Source organism: Lagopus leucura, unplaced genomic scaffold, assembly GCF_019238085.1.
Source record: "Lagopus leucura isolate 7727_CA_CO unplaced genomic scaffold, USGS_WTPT01 Super-Scaffold_73, whole genome shotgun sequence".
NCBI classification, from domain to species: domain Eukaryota; kingdom Metazoa; phylum Chordata; class Aves; order Galliformes; family Phasianidae; genus Lagopus; species Lagopus leucura.
Window position 1 is genome coordinate 75,999,952 of NW_024962252.1, and position 13,719 is coordinate 76,013,670.

Consider the following 13,719-nt stretch of genomic DNA (forward strand, 5'->3'; position numbering starts at 1 on the left):
AACAGCAAAGGCTATAAAAAACTGCACTCTAACATAGGATCAACTATCTGGCTTGTAATGAAGCTTATGGTTTCCTAGGAGCATTCACAGCAGTGCACAAACCAATGCAGCCCAAGTATTACACCGATTTAGTGCAGCCTAACTACACAGCCATACAGAGATGCCCAGCTCTGTTGAAGGCCTTGGAGAATTCCTGTCTTATTTATATCACTCCGCAACACTGCAACACTGGATTATGCTGTGAGTGTTACCCTTCTGTGTCACATCTGCTCAGCACTCCTTAAGGGGTGCACCACTGCCTGCCCTGCAGCCGAACAACAGACGTAACACAAAGATACCATCAGGAAAGGCCCGCACGTCTCTAAAACTTAAAGAATTTGAAAATTGCAAAGAGCTTTTCCACTAACACAGTTATTCCTCTATCTGTGCACGGAGTTTTGAGCTGGAACAAAAAGATAAAAAGTCCTTAAAATGGAACGACTACATTTTGCAATTAAAAAACAACAACAACAAATGAGCTTGAAACAAACAGCAGGGCTCCCCTGTTTAGATCTTCTGCTGTAGTGGTGCAGATTGAGCTCAGCAAAGCTGCTTGTGTTGAAGTGAAAGGAGAAGTATGAGGAGAAGCAGACTGTGCCTCAGACTTGTAGGGTCTGGATCCACGACCGTGTTACTGTGCTTAATCTGTGTGCTGGTAACTGAGCATTTCTGCAGTCTTGTCAGGAAGACGAGATTGAATGTTACGCTGAGCCAAAGAAAAAGACAGCAAGCCAATCCCTGGCAGAGCTGCTGGCCCCTTCCTCTCTTCCTGCCCTCCCAAATGTACACTGACACCAGCTGATGTGGCCTGTGCCCTCTCCTGATCATGTCATGGGCAATGGCTGTGCCACCCCTCACTGTACCACACTTCCCATTAGCCGTGTGCAGAACGGCTGCGATCAGCCACTGCTTCGAAGTCACAGGAGGTGTGAGCTAACACATTTTAACTGGCATTCACTGTAGGTTGACAGTGCACTCTTAATTCCAGTGATTCAGCCTGCAGTTTCAAAGCAGGCCTAAAAGCCAAGCCACATTTTTGCTGTTGCTGAAAGTCTCTGTCTCTGCTCATGTTTTTATCCTTGCCTACATCAGATGTAGCCTCGGTGCAGCCAGGCAGTGAGGCAGGCCATTCCCCCCTACTTTGTTGTGAACTGGGCCAGCCAGCGCTGACAGGGAAGCATTAGTTTGCACCCAGCCCCGCAAGCCACCACACTACCACATTACAGCCAATGCAAAGGAGAAAGAGGTGAGAAACACTCTCAGCAGCCGCCTGATCTTGGATCAGCTCACGCCAACTGTGAAACCTCATCCTCGGTCAACACAAAGCAATTCATTAACTCAGTTGTGTATCCAAGTCCCAGAGCTCCAGCTCCCAGTCTAAGCAGGGAAAGCTTCCTGGCCCACTCCCTGCTGTACCCTGTGGGCTCAGACTGAGCAGTGAGGAATGACCCTTCTGTATCATTTCCAGACTCTGTTCTGGGAAGCTGTGGGAAGGAGCAATTTCTGCCTTTCTTGCATTTATATTGCGTTGTACTTGCATGGCCATTGCACAGAGAAAATTTCTCCCTCACTTACTCAAGCTGAGCAGTGGCAGCAGGCCATCCAGTCCTTCACATGCCTTCAGACCTTTGAGGTGACTGAACGGCACCCACTGGAGGCTATCAGTTGGGAAATATCAAAACCAAAGCACGCCACACAGTGCTCCACATCAGCTGTCAGGAATTTTTACCCACTTCCTGACAGATTTCCTGATGGTTCATTAACAGTGATTAATCAGCCTGACCGTTAACCCCCTGCATTCCTGAGAGATTAATCTTGATGCAAGGCCTCCTGCATATATTTTCTTTCCTTTCTGTTACATCCTACATTTACTTACTTGCTGTTGCTAAAAAGATCAGAGACAAGCATTACAGATGCATGAATTCCTCTGGAAATTTATCTGGTTTGTGGTGAGTGTTGGATATAAAACATCCAACGTTCACAACTCTGTGGTTTTTAATTTATTTGTCATCTAAAAAGCAGAGCTGAAAGTATCTAGAGATCTAGTAGTATCAGACAGTCCTGCTCAGCATCTTCAGAGGCCTCGTACAGCATCTGTTCTGAAGGTCAGCTCAATGGCTTGCATTTCTCATGACAGAAAATGAACTGAAGTTAAGATCAAGATTTTAAGGACACCCACCTGGACACACCTGTGGGCTGAACTCTGAGGTCTGGATCTTGTATGGGCTGCAATGGGAGTCTCATGATCCTTAGAAAATGAGTCACGGTTTGGGAACCCCAAAACTGAGGTGTATAGAATTACTAAGCAGACCTGCTCAAGTTGCCCAAAGCTCTGCTAGGTGCTCAGACAGGATCGGGACAGAGCAGCTCCTGCCTTGCAGAGAAGTACTGCAAGGTATCCCAGCACATCACTTAGCACTGGGAAGAAAATTATTCTGTGTCACACGCTACCTCCAGAAAGCCAACAAAGTATTCACCCGCAGGGAGCACTCTGTTTTCTGAATCATCAAAACAATTCAGTGTGATGATGCTCATATAAACTCCTTTCAGCTCCGGATAGCATTAATGGGAGGTGACAAATTCCATTGCAACCAAATGGAGTAAGCACACCGAGGCAGGAACCCACGCACTCTCATGGCAACAACAGCTCAGTGTTGCAGACCCTGTGAGATTCCCATCAACCAAACAACTCACCACTACTATCATTCCAGCACCTGAGTGATACAGATATTTTGGTAAGGAATGTTTTCAATATAGAATACTTTTCAGTGTAAATTTTCATTTTAAACTTCCATTAGCTTTTTGCCTTGGTACCTGGTTCTTCCTTGTTCTCACACTTGAGCTACGATCTGTGACCTCCTTTCATTTGAACTAAAAGTTTATACCTAACAGAGAAACTCAAAAACAGCAGAGGAAATACTCCAGAAGTGTGGTTTTTTTTCTTTTTCTCGAGTACATATAGGAAACTGATGACATATAAAACACACTATTGGAAAACTCTTATTACACTTCAGCTCAATCCAAATCTCTCCAGCGGCACTGTTGCAGAGAACAGCTTATATACCAAGATGTGTCAACACCAGGGATGCACGCAGACATTGCTGCTAACGGAGATAAACCACTACTTTCAGCTGAACATGCTACAGGAGCTGCAGATACTTTTCCCAGAGTTTGAGCTTGGATGGAATCAAAGAGTTGTGGTAGAAGCTCAGCACTAAATATAGCAGCTTCTCAGGATGAAGGTTGACTTGTACTCCTCAGACTGGTTTGTCAAGCCCCAACAACACACAGCTACTCTCCTACCCTAATCACAAGCTCCACTTTTATCACTTCCTTGAGAAGTACTTCACTCCCTTCGTTATTCATGTCACACTCGGGCCAACTTGCAATTTGTCCCTAACAAAGCACAAACTTGGGTGTTAATTCACAAATTTTATGTAATGAACAAATGAAATTAGAGCCCGAGCCCTGCCCAGAATACGTTCTGATAGTACGCTGCAAATATTGGCAGTGGGTTTCCCCACTGAGCTCCCCAGCCAGGAGAGAATTGGCCAAATTGTGTGCAGCTGTGTTACCCAGTGTCACGTCAGGGGCTGACCTAGCTCCAGGACCCCACCATCTAGCAGCCAGGTCAGAGGGGGAAACCTTGCAGGGCAATTTCACTAGCCACATGAGCTTTTTCTTCTCTCAAACTGTGAGAAATGCCAAAATACTCTTAGTGATCCCATGTAATCTGATGAGATGTAGTCAGAATGACAAAACTGCCATCTCGCCTGGAATTGATCAAAAAAACATTCTTTTTTTGCACGAAAGCTCCATATGCTCGAATGCCTCTTTCAAAACCACAGTATCTAGCCTTTGTTGGCTGGCCACTGCTCCCGCCTACCTCTGAACTACATATCCTGGAAAAAAAACCAAACCCAAAACTTGAGGAGTTTTTTTGTCTGAGCTCACTCTAGCATTGTCCTCTTGCCAGCTCCCCGCATTTTTTTCTGACTGAGCTTGCCTCAGCTTTTTGAAGAGCGCTCTAGTTGCACCTCCTCTATGGAAGTTAGCAAGGTGTGACCTACAAGCCAGGACTGCTTGCTCCAGAACTTTGTTCCCTTTACAGACCCACTCCACTGTCCTTCACATATGGGGCAAACGTACAGAGAAAAAGAGCTCCCTGCTCACTCTTGGCCTTCAGCATTGTGTTCCCTGTAAAATGTTGTGGGTTTTTTTTTTCCCCCCAAGAAACACTAACTGCTTAATGAATTTGGCAATGGGATCATAGGTACCAGTAATGTGGCACAAACTTCCAGAGATCTTCTTATCTTTTTCCCTGTATTTTGTATCTATTTATACTTTCAAACTAATAGAAACGATAAACCTTAAAGCCTCTTGGGCAGCTGGCAAACACTGTTGCCAGACCTTGAGAATATGCTTTTTTACAGCTGAGTTTGTTCTAGAAGAGCTTATTTTATATCTAGATGTCTGCCTGCACACGTAGAAGTACAAAACAAAGCCCCGAAGAAAGTGACAAAAACATGCTCAACTGAAAACTGTTGATTAAACACACTGCCATAGATTATCGCCATCGCTCACCAAAGCTTTATGTTTTTAGCTCCCTTCCATTTGCCTGGTTGAAGCTATAAAAGAATTCTGTCCATGGGACGGGCTACAAAGGTTGATTCCTTTACTCCTGATAAGAAGTAAGCGCGGCATTTTCTGTGGTTAGAATGAGCAAAAGCAAGAAGCATGATTTCCCCATTACTCTCATTTCTCTGTTCTTGTTCTTTTGAAAACCTAATTATGCAATATCACCAATCCAACGCAAACCTTTCTGGTTTGTGTAGTGACCAAAATTACCATAGAAAACTCTGTTGGGGAAATCAGGTCTTAGTTCAGTATCGCCATTACTGCAATTGGCATTTCTTGGTAATTAAGTAGAACCAAGTGGAGCTGGGTTTGCCTTCCCTTTCACCACACTCAGAACCGATTTGAACACATTGAGAAGACAAGGAGGTTATTTTCTACAACAGCCAGGGTGACACCTGGTTCTGCAGAGACCAGCTTTAGAGAAGAAAAGGAGACGTGACATTTGTAAGCTAACCATAAATGCAAAAGGTAAAAAACGACAAGTAGTTTAGCTAAGAATACGCAGCACTGTTACACAGTGGATCACATTTTCAACTTCCTACGGCACAGGCCAGAAAAAGATACTTGGGAAGGTGATGTTCTGGATGTGCCAGAAGCGCCAGCTTCCAGTGGCTATTTTTAACTGTGGGAATTTAATTAGAAAGGATGGCTGCTCACAGTTGGTCTTCCTTCCTCTCAGTTCTTTACGCAAATCAGACATCCCAGTTAAGTGCCATTACAAGTAACTCTATCTTGTATTTTGGTGTTGATGGCATAAAATCTCAACTCAAGGGTGAGTTATGTGTCTAGGACCAAATTTTCCTGAGGACATCCTCTCGGTGGAGAGGCTGTGTTGGTTTCACCGTAAAGACAAGAGGAATGGTGCAAATCAAGAAAAGGGATGTGGCACATTCTGCTGCAATGATTCTGATTTGTGTTGCAAGCCATAGTTAGCCCAAGAGAAGAAATAAAAGAGTCATTTCCTAATTTATTCTCAACCTGTATAAATTATACCATCGTTTCAATTTACAAAAGCAGCCCAGAAGTGAGATGGCAAAAAGACAACTTCAAGATATTTCTGAACTCAGCTTCCCCAAACCTCCTCAGCATGTAATCTCAGGCCCAAAGGTCTATGCTGTACGTTTCTTGCATTCTGGCTCCATAATAAAACACTTGGCTTGATGCATAACAGCTGTCAGTATCTCTCCCTCTTTCTGTCCAGACTTGGGTTAACCTCCCAACTAGAGTATTTCTCAGTATGACAATAGTGCAGCCTCAGCACCTGTCATCGTAGCACATTGCTACAATCCTCTTGCAGCCCCTTCAAGAAGCATCCAATGCAAAGCAACTATTGCATACTTTCTCATTTATGTGGATGCCTATGATGATAACCCAGTTCTAAATGAGCATCAGTTGACACCCTGACAACATTCTGTCTCCAGTACTAATTTCCTTTAAAGAGAAGCACAGACAAGAAGTTACGGTTTTATCAAGGGAAGCAGGTTTGCCTGCCACAGACAAACAGTCCCTGTCTGCTTTTGTTCCTCATCTGCAAAATAGAGGACAGAACTGTACTTGGCCTGATGCTGCAAGTACAGAAGTAGTAAGCAATGTGAAGTGTTTAGCAACTTTATGTATATGTAGACACGTATACTGAACAAATCAGTAGGATGCAATGGTACAAAATGTGATGACATTATACTGATGGTGTGTTCCTTGGCTGCAAAACCAAATAATTTTTAGTGTCACTACAGTAACTGAGTTACTGTAAAAACTATATGAAGTTTTTGCTGCCTGGCACTCTGCAATCTTAGAAAACTTAATATTGGTTTTAATCTTCTCTTCTAGTCTACATTTTCATTAAGTAATCCCCTTGTAATTCAAAGCAATTTTGTGGCAAATGCTAATACTGCTTTGGGCCCACTTCTCCCTGTCAGCTGTATCTCTGTTAAATTATGCATTTCCATCTGGAAAGAAACTGCACAGGACTGTAGGCTCTCATCCACTTAGAGTCAGGAATGGAGAGGGATTTAATTAGATGCTCCGTGGTTGAGAAAAGGACTAGAGCAAAGCCTGGGTGGTCTGTGGAATCTTCCACTGGAAAACAAGGCTGCAAATTGTTAAGGTACAAGCCTGCTTCTGTTTGCTCGTTATGTTTACAATGTTTGTACTTACCGATTAACATAAACAGTTACTAAGCAGATAAACAGTGTTTCCTCCCATGACAATGTTGTGTAGAAGTTCAGAGAGTAGCAATACATGCCTGTGCTTCATTTTTGGCTATGTAACCCCAACCCTCTACCTAACTTGAAGCAGAACAGTTTTAGCCAGCGCTTCAAATCTGACATTGGTAACATTTTCATCTCTATTCTTCCTATCTGTAAAGTGAAGATAATAGAGCATTCTTTTCTCAAAAGGGAAAGAGGGAGCATCCAACTTGCAAAAGTAATAGCTCTCCACCTCTCATTTGGCAGCCAATGCAAATGGAGGCATCAGTGCAATTTCTCTTGTCCCCCATTGCCTACACACACACACACCACTCACCAAGTCTGCAAAAACTGAAGTGTGTAGAGAAGGCCTGAATCAGGAGCAGAAAATTGTGATGAGCCAAGCAACTCCCATCTACACTTAACTGTGAGTCAACTCAAATGTAGTGATTTCAGTCATGTGCCCTTTCACAGTTCAGCTGAACTTTACAACATAATAGATGCAGCTTTAAATAGATTTACAGTGCAGATTGCTGATTGGAGTGTCTGGCAAATTAATTTATTCTTCATGGTTTTTCTGGTTCAAAATTCAATGGATTCCATATTTGTAAAAGAGAGAATGCAGAAAGTGGGCTATGACTGAAACTAAACTTATTTATTAACGTATTTTGGTTGCACGTTAGAGAAAGGAAGCTATTGTGCTGTTGGTTTGCGGGACGCTAATGGGCACTCTGGGTATAATTACTCTGTGTTGGTGTGTGAATAAACCCCACTGACATATGAGTTGTCTGCCCAATAGTAACTTTTTCACTTTCCTTGAAAGAGAAGATAGAGAAAAAAAAAAAAAAAGAGAAAAAGAAAGAAAAATACAAAGGAAATGGAGAATGCAGAGGAAAGGGGTGAAAAAGAAGAAAACAATAGGCAAAGAGAAAAGAAAAAGGGATAAGAAAAAGAAGAAAAAAGAGAAAAAGAAGAAAGAAAAAAAAAAGGGAAAAGGAAAAACAGAGAAAAGGAAAAAAAAGAGTTAAAGAAAAATAAAAATAAAAAGGAAAAAGAAGGAAAGAGCTTGCCCTTTGTAGCCATTTTACTCCTTTGTACTGTATCTTTGGATAGGAAGAGGTTAAACACCAACAACATTTTTCTCTTCTTAGCAAGTTACAGAACTGTGCATCAGACACATCGTCTGCCAAATGCTTCATTTACTACCAGCTGCATTTTTACTTTGTTGAGAGATAACTGAAATAAAATCACTGTTCTCTGTGCAAACGGCATGCTAAATAATGTATGGCTACAAGATTATTAAATAGCAAAGGCATTTGATAATATTAGAGTCAACCACAAGTCCCACTTCTGCTGATGCACAGAATTTTGAGTAATTAGTCATTGCACGGAGTGTTGTATTTATATCCCCTTGAGCCTCAGACGTTAGGCCACAAAGTCAGGAGACAAAGAATTGCTGTTATTAGGAGGACTGTTTTGGATTTATTTATATTCTAAGGCTTTACTTCAGTGTCCACTTCACTCCCTGGGCTCAGGCTTCCTCCAAACCAGAAGATACAGTTAAGTCAGAGAATTTTAGTGTAAACCATATTTTGACAGACAAGACCTCTCAACTTCAAGCAAAAGAACTTCAATGAGTTTGTAATGCCCCCAGAGCAGCACAACTGGCCTGAGGTTATATGACATGCCTGGGAAAAGGCCTCCTAGATTCTGTCCTGATCTCAAACAGACTTCTCATGGTTTATATGCAACACATTAATAGAAGCTCCAATTTATGGATAGATAAATCGGGATACAAAGAGGACAAGTAACTCTTCCAAGGATTTACAGCAAGTCTTTGGCAGAGACCCGCAAATGTTACTCAGTCCTTTGTTTAAATCAGTAAACCACACTGCCTTCTTTAGACCGCAATTACTGCACAGGCCTGAATGCTGTGACATATCTAAAATTATATAGCTATGCACTTGGACGAGGCTTTTTTAAAATAAAGATTGTATGACACCCTCAGAGCCGAACACAAAGCTGCTCAGTGAGCGCTCTGCTGCTTAAAGACAGCCTTCTAAATCCCCTCCCATCATAAAAGAGCTAGATTTAATATACTGTAAGAGAGAAACTTAATAGGATTTGAACATAAAACTTCTGACAAATTCATATGGTAGCAACGAGCCTTCCTTTTGGAGAACTGACATGAAAAAATAATAGTAACTTTTATGATTATGACAAATAGTGTGTATCATCCAACTCTGAGAACGCCGCGCAGGCTACGCAGAATGAATTATACACTGTCAAATTTCAGGCACAACTGAGTCGATTAAATTTGAATTTTAGCGTGTCTCAGAACTGTGCTGCTTCTTTATAAGCATGTCATCACAACCGGTGGTGACACACTTATCGTATGGTGACACACAAGAAAGGCATACTTATTGTACAGTGACTTACATTTCCTCAGCTTTCTGCAGTAGGTTGTGCACTCTCTTTACCTGGAAGGCACAGCTAGACAGGGTAGATGCTAGTAGTACAAGAAATCTAATGATTGTGCCTAGAAAAACCTTGAAATTAAACCACTCAAGTTCTTAATGAGATTTAAAAGAGGTAGCAGGGACTTGTGATTACTGGGGCACCACAGAGATTCCAAATTTTCGTCTAAATATTGTGTGCTCAAGTGTCTCCATCTGCCCTTGCAGAGAACACATCCATCCCCAAGCCAGACATGCAGATCATTATCTTCTGATTCTAAGCTTGCAGATGCAGGACCTTTGTGCACACACCTGCCCGTGGAAACCTAAAGGTCAAGCAGAAGCTGAACATCTTATGCACATCAGCTACACTGTGTTTTTAAAATACTGGATGGGATGGAAATTATGTTACCCAAACTGATACAAGCGTGTATGGATGTTATTCAGCATCTTGATTCAAACTGGGGTCTGGAGCAAACCACAGGTTACAAAAAGTAGCCCTGGAGTGCTTCCCTCCCCAGAGTGACCTCAGGGCTGCAGCCTGGAAATCGGGACTTGTGGTAGGGCAGCTCTTACTTGCACAGAGAGTGCTCCATTTTCCACTAAAGCCTCACACAGGAGAGATTCAGCCTGCCCGGAGAATTGCCCTAGGCCTCTGGGCTGCCTTGCCTGTGGAGGAGACCTGGCATGGCCAACCCTCCCAAGGCACCAGAGCCCAGGGCTCCAACGTAACCCAAATGACCCTCTCAAGCTCAGACTCCAGAGCCTGGGGTTCCTAGGAGTCCTGATGGCCTCCACCATGCCCACTTGCAGATGCCAGGCCTCTGCTCCTCCAGTGAGTGGTGGCAGCAACCACTGAGGCTCGGCTCTGTCCCCGGCTGCTGCTTGATGCTGTCGGCTCGGTGAGATCCCATAATGCTTTTTGAAAATGGAACTAATCTGACTGCTGGCCAAATTCCAGCTTTGGGTAATTACATTCTTCTGACAAATTTTTCTTGGCAGTTTCAACAGAATATAATTAGTAAATGTAAATAGATGTAAACAGTGCTGTAAATTACGCTTTGTGTGATTGTCAGAAGCTGAGGGGGATAGCAGGGGTGAAGGTGCAGAAAGAGCAGAGCACCGTTCCCCAGCATGCACGATGTGGCGGCCATCCCTGTCAGCAGGCTGGGCATGCCTCTGCCACGACAGTGCGTGCGTGGCAGCAGCAGATGTCACAACCCGGGTTCACTGTGTGGCTCATCATACAGATCACCGGCTTTACCTCAAGTACCGTTTTGACCTGACAGTGTTCGGTCATGTCGCACAGCTGTGCTCACAAGCAGCTGCTGTGCTCCACCTCAGCTGCGCTTCTGCTCCAGCAGCAGGCGAATGGCTTCCAAAGACACACACACGCAACTGCAGAACACATGTACATCAAAGTATTGATTGCTATGAAATGATTATCAAATGTGTCAGTGGCTTGTGCAACCTTCTGCCACTGAGGAACTGTCATATGAATGGAATTACATAATTAACTCTCAAAAATATTTCAATGCACCTAATTTCAGGTAAAGTAGAAATAGCTTCTACCAAAAATAAAGGCATATTTTTAACTACATGTAGCTAAGTAGCTATAACAGCAGCTATATAGAGTAATGAAAAGAGATTACAACGTGTACTTTAGTTTTCTTCTGTTATCTATATATTATTACGTATTGTGTATCAAATGTCAAAATAGCTAGCAGAAGCCAGCAAAGTGAAGGGAAAGTTTATTTTTTTAACAAAACCTTATTGCATTATTTAGCTATAATAGGAGAAACAGATGTTACAGCTTTACAATACCATGTCTTGCAAAACTTCCTTCTAAATGACTATTCGTGCTCTACATGTTTTGGACTGTGCATGGAGAGCTCTGCTAACAGTTATGGGAAGCATCGCATACATTAGTAAAACCCACATTAAGATAATTAGTGCTAAAAAGAATCAACAAGCTTTTTTTTTTTTTTCTTTTTCTTTATAGTATTGATTTAGTGTGGGTGAGAAATGCCAGATTTTCAGTCTTGAAGATTCATGTTCCACCACAGAGCAGGAGATGGAGCCAGCTTTTCTCAGTGTTCTGCCAATAAACTCTCTGATTAACCATCTCACGAGCTAGGCAGGAGATTCAGGCTTTACCGTCTTTGACCCTTAGTCTCTCTAACACACCTAGAGAATAGGGGACACACTGCCTGGGACAAGGAACTCTGATCTTGTATCTCTGTGGCTGTACCTACCCAAACATTTTCTCAGCAGCAATTTTCAATATTGTTGACAATGAAAATGATCAGGAGGCAGTACTGAAGCTGCACTGTTGCAGAGGTGACTCGGGCAGAGATCTATGGGGAAACTTTTTACAGCAGAGGAGGGTTTTGTGCCTCATTTTGTAACTTATGTATATCCTCTAAACTGCAAACTCCATTCTAATACATACTGTTTCCATAAGGGCTCTGTAACATTTAAAAATCCAATGAAGGGTTTTATGTATCACTGAAATCTTTGTCTGATGGTAACTTTACCTTCTGCAGATCCAAGCAATGCCAATACACAGACATGTTATCAAATGTGATTGGATTACAGCAGCTTAAAAAAATTACAGCCCAGTCCCTCAAAACTTTGCTTACTGCTAAATTGTAGGCTTAGAGCATGTGCATGAACAGCTCTGACTACACTGTGGATGGGCATTTCTTGCTAAACCACCACAACTTGAGTTTATTCTCTTGGGAAAGGAGCCACTGTAGCTATGCATATGAGAAGAGTAACATGTCTTATTAGAACTTTCAGTATTTCTTTTAGTTGCAAAGGTAGGCAGGTTAGTTGAGGATGATATTATTTTGTTTGAGGTTTAGAAGGGTTGCTTTAAAACCACTTGCTTTCAGGCAAAGTGATAATCAGTCTAAGCAGTATAAGACTTTTATAGTGGAAGGCCAACACATCTTTTTTTCATTCAATCTGCAAGAATAAACTGAGCACAGCTGTTTTACTGAAAACAACCCACTGGTATTCAAGCAGATTAACAAAATTAACTGTGAAAATCCTCTGCTATAGGAAAGCCAATAACCTGTTGGCCACAAGGAGGCAGGGCAAGGATTCAGTAAACTCAAGTAATTGCTTTTATGTAAAAGAAAGAAAAAAGAAAAAAAATGAGTGTTAAATTAGTTCAGTCATGAAACTCTGAACTGCTAGGGAAGATAAAAAGCACTTTCCAGTCAGTGTGTGGTTTCAGGATTGCTGTTTTAGACCAACAGCAGCAAATATCTTAAGATATTAAACAATAGCTTATGTGGCAGCAATTTTCTGCTTCTTTTGAAGGAGCACATCACACATGTTTTTTCTTCATCACTTCTGTGTGATGTGCACTAGAAAAGAAGGCTCACATGCTGAGCTTTGATAGCAAGGGTGGATTTACCAAAAGAGAGCAAGAAGCCATACAGTCAAGTTCTCAACATTTTGTTCCAAAGCTAATAAATCCTGCTTCTTAGCAAGCATTGAGGCAGGCCTGGGAGCTCTATCTTTCATTCCAGCACTTCTAATTCTGGACTAAAAGTAGGCAGGTAGGCGTCTGTGTACCTTATCAGGTACCTTACACACAGTACAGTACAGGAACATTTCCTCTATTTAGAACTGTAGGGCATTCCAAAATGAACACTAACTCAAGTTCAAACTTCTAAATGACAAAAGGGGCAAAAGGCGACACAGTATTCATGTATCGAAAAGAATTAAATTTAAATTGAAACAAAACCTTCCGCAGTATTAACATATAACACTCCAGATCTATCAGCGATGTTCAGTTTCATATGTGACTGTACTGCAAGCTCTGCCACTGTGTGCTACTGAGCTAGGTAATTTCAGCCCCTGTGCCTCTGTTTTCTCATCTTTTAAACAGTTGCTTTTCTTCTTTGTGAAGCAGTATGAGGTCCACGGATAAAAAACATGCTAAGAGAACTAGTTATTATTAATGCAATTCAGATATGGAATGCACCAGATGGTAAAATCTCCAGGATTTTAATGAACTATTGTAACAGAACATATGTAATATGACGTTATTGTAAGAGGCATTTAAATGTATAGTTAGTACATACAACGTGACCTGCTCTGCTCTCTGTAACTCCACTGGAATTATTTTGGATTTATGTCAGATAATACTAGGAACACAAAATAGCCCCATATGTGCAATGTGGTAAGGTTTTCATAGCAATGCAATCTTAACTATTGCCTTTCCTGTTTTTAGTTTTTGCCTAATGGCAAAGAATAAGCTATTATTCATTCGCTAGCATCATAAAACAGTTAATTGTGAAGCAGCAAGAACTTTTCCCTCTTATTAACTATATTCTGTAAAGATTATGTCTTTGATACACCTTATGCTACATTTGGACAGCAAC

The 13,719-nt window shown here is 41.9% G+C and overlaps 1 protein-coding gene across 2 annotated transcripts in view; it reads right to left on the minus strand.

Annotated features, from left to right (window-relative positions):
* Positions 1–13,719, minus strand: part of RBKS (ribokinase) — a 70,953-nt gene that overhangs the window by 9,497 nt on the left and 47,737 nt on the right. The gene's annotated exons all lie outside the window — the stretch shown is intronic.